We start from the raw sequence: 3,752 nt of genomic DNA on the forward strand, positions 1-3,752 counted from the left end.
TTTATGCCCTGGAATTGATACTTAGCATTAATTTTAAGACAGAAGGTAAGGATTTTAAAAAAAGATTAAAAAATATGACAGTAGGAAAATTAGGCCAGGCTAGGGTAATTCATAAAAAGATCAGAGAGGGATAGAGTGATCAGAATTTGTGTTGGGGATGAAGAGTAGGTTTAGTGTGATTGAGGCAGAGAGAAAAAAGAAATCCTAGTGAATTATGATAAGAATGAGGGATTTCAGAGGTCAAGATCATATATGTAGAATACTCTGAGATAATAATAATATATAAAGTGTGACCACCTCTGTAGGTAGCCAAAGTAAGGTGGAAATATAGGTCACTATAACTGAGGAAGCCTATGAGGTATAATGTCAAATAGACTAAAGGTACATCAACACCAACGTTAAAATCCTCAAATAAGAGATAAGGAGTTGGAATGAAGAGATACACTGGAGTAGAGCACATATGAGCTATAGAGAGTCAAAGTGGGCATAGAATTAGCAGATACTGAATTCCTTTTAAAAAAGAGAGTGAGGGATGGCCTGAAAACAAACATTTTTGGGAAAATGACCTATGTAAATTATTTTTCTTGGTCCACTATGTCATCAGGCATAAGAGAAGCTCCAACCAGCACTCTACAGTTGTTATATGGGAAAAAAAAAACAACTAGATTTCTGTGAATCCAATAGGAATGGAAGAGAGAGACAGACAGACAGACAGACAGACAGACAGACAGACAGAGAAAGAAGAGAGAGAAAGAGAGAAGAGAGACAGACAGACAGACAGAGAGATAGAGAGAGAGAAAGAAGAGAGAGAAAAGAGAGAGAGAAAGAGAGATAAGAGAGAGAGAGAGAGAGAGAGAGAGAGAGAGAGAGAGAGAGAGAGAGAGAGAGAGAGAGAGAGAGAGAGAGAGGTAGAGAGAGACCAACCTAGAATGAAAATGAACACATGAAGAACATGAAGACCAGATGAAGGAATTACTAGTGGGCATAGAGTGGAAGAGAAGGACAAAGGAGGGTCAGGACTACAGAGAAAACTTTGTGGGTTTAGTTGAATAGGGATGAAAGTAGAGGGTGAGTTTAAAGCACCAGTTATGCTAAGATTCAGCTATGCATAGCTGGGACACCCACTTCTCTCCTCTTTCCTAGTCATAATCGTTGATTATGGCCAGTAATAAACACATGCCAGTGGGAGCTGTGAGAGTTTTATAATAAAGAACTCTTGTCTAAGGCAGAATGAAAGCACTTTAATCCATTGTCTCTTTCCACTCAATTCCAGTAAGGGTCTGGATTTGTGTCTGAGGTCGGACAGCAATGCCAGCTCCTCAGGAATGTCACTTACCTGACAATGAAATAGTGTAGAGGCTCCCCCGCCCACCCCAGATGATAATGACAGGTAGCATATGGTAACAAATGCCACCCAATAAGTGCTCAGGACTCAGTGAAATGCCACTCTATTCTCCCCAAATCTTGGGAACATTTGGGATTTCTTTATGTTTTGTACTTCACTGGTTTACTGTTAGAAAAGTGCTGTGTATTGCCCAAAATGATGTTTAAATATGAGTTATTATTCTTAAATAGAGATCCTTGGTACTTCCAGAGGTCCCCTCTTCCTTTAAGAAGACTTCTAAATGAAGCACTATCTGATTTCACCTCCTTCATACCAACTGCTAGTGTCCTCCCTTCCACACTATTTATAATCAACTACTTTAGATATGGTTGTATTTATTCATTTTTTATTAATACTGTACCTATAATATATACTTGTTGTCTCTACCTTTAGAAGGTAATCTTTTGAATGAAGACTTTAAAATGTTTTATATTTAGATTCTCCAGTGCCTGGCACAGTGTCTAGGACATAGGAGGTGCTTAAATAAATATTTGTTGATTGATTATTAATTGGTTCAAAAATGTGGTTTCCCCAATGTGGGCACCCTCTGATTTACTGTAGATTGTTAATTATCTAAATGATAGAAGATAAGCTTCGAAATATATGTTGGCCCAAAAAAGTATTTCCTTGCAGCCACATTAGTGACTTCCTGCTCTGATCTCTGCTATGTCAGATGTAATAAAACAGAAAGATGGTTCATTACTAGGCTATACTCAGAGTTTTTTAATTTGATAGGACCTAACAGTGCTTGTATTCCACAACCTCCAAGAAATCAAGGTCACCTGCATTTTCATAGGTACATTAGAGTAGGACTTAAATTAGAGCTGTTGGTACTAAAATAAAAGTTTTTTTTTCTAACCCTTACCTTCCATCTTGGAGTCAATACTATGTATTGATTCCAAGGTAGAAGAGTGGTAAAGGTTAGACTGAGTTAAGTGACTTGCCCAGGGTCACACAGCTAGGAAGTGTCTGATGCCAGATTTGAACCTAGAACCTCCCATCTCTAGGCCTGGCTCTCAATCCACTGAGTCACCCAGATGCCCCCAAAAGTTATTTTTAAAATGCTTATTTTCCGTCTTTTCCATCGATGATGGCAAAGCAATGTCCCCCTGCAAAACAAGCATCAACATAAAATGATGCATGCAAAAATCTCCAAGAATATAGTGAGTATACTGTAAATACCCCATTTTTACTTACTTTCTTGAGATGTTCTGGGCTGGGCCTGACAAAGATCATTGCCCTGGTAATTTATGGTAAATATTTGAATGAAATATAAAACTTGTAAGTCTCTAGGTAACAGCAAGAGATTTATTTTTCAGGAAAGGGATATGCAGCCAGGCACTATGCTTTGATTTATTTGAACAAAGCTGTCCTCTTTCTGAATTGCCCCTCCTGGTCTTCTAGTCAAGTATCAGTGCATGCATGGAGCCCTTTGTAGATATTTTTTCATCAGGCAACTAGAAAATGCTTCTGACAACCTGAGTCTTTATCCCCTTAGCGAATTAAGTCTCAAGGAGAATTTTAGCACCTTAAAATATAATTTATGAGAGTGAAAAGATAAGAAGGAAACAAGCATTTATTTATTTTTGAGAATTTTATTAATATGTTTTTGGTTGGTTACATTAAAATTCCCAGATATCTCCTTCCCTCCCTGTCCTCTTTGCTCTAGAGAAGTTCTCATTTGACCAAAACAAAAGTATATATGTAAATTGTCTTTCATGTTTCTCATTTATTAGTTTTTTTCTCTAGAGGTAGACAAAAGTTATGTTTTCCTTTGTGTCACTACTTTATTGTCTTCCCGAAAAGATGTCCTTTATGGCAAATAATTAAGAAGAGGAGACAATATAGTAAAGTCCTTTACCCACTCTGTGTCACAGTTTCCTCATCTATAAAATAAAGGATTCTCTACCAGTTATAATTTATGCTCCTCCAATCAAAGTTTAGTGGAACCAGTTCAGAAAAACTAGCCAACATTGGAAAAAAAATGACATTATATGGAGTGTCCCACACATATCCTCCCCCATCTCTGCCAAGAATCAGGGAGAAGTGCCTCCTCATATCTCCTTTGGGGGAAATCAAGTTTGGCGATTATAATTTCACAGCACTCAGTTTTGATTGTTTTTTTTTACACTGTTGAAATTGTGTTTACATTTATATTGCCTCAGTTTCCATAACTGTAAAATGAGGATAATAATAATAATATTTATCTTCCAGAGTTATTGTGAGGATCAAATGAAATGTCTATAAAGCAATTAGTACTGAATAGAGATTATATAAATGCTTATTCTCTTCCCCTTCCTTTTGTGTCTGTTATGTATATTCTTTTCTCATTTCTGCTTGCTTTACTTTTTATCAGTGCAGTTATGTC

The sequence above is a fragment of the Monodelphis domestica genome, chromosome 5 (genome assembly GCF_027887165.1).
Source record: "Monodelphis domestica isolate mMonDom1 chromosome 5, mMonDom1.pri, whole genome shotgun sequence".
Taxonomy (NCBI): Eukaryota; Metazoa; Chordata; class Mammalia; order Didelphimorphia; family Didelphidae; genus Monodelphis; species Monodelphis domestica.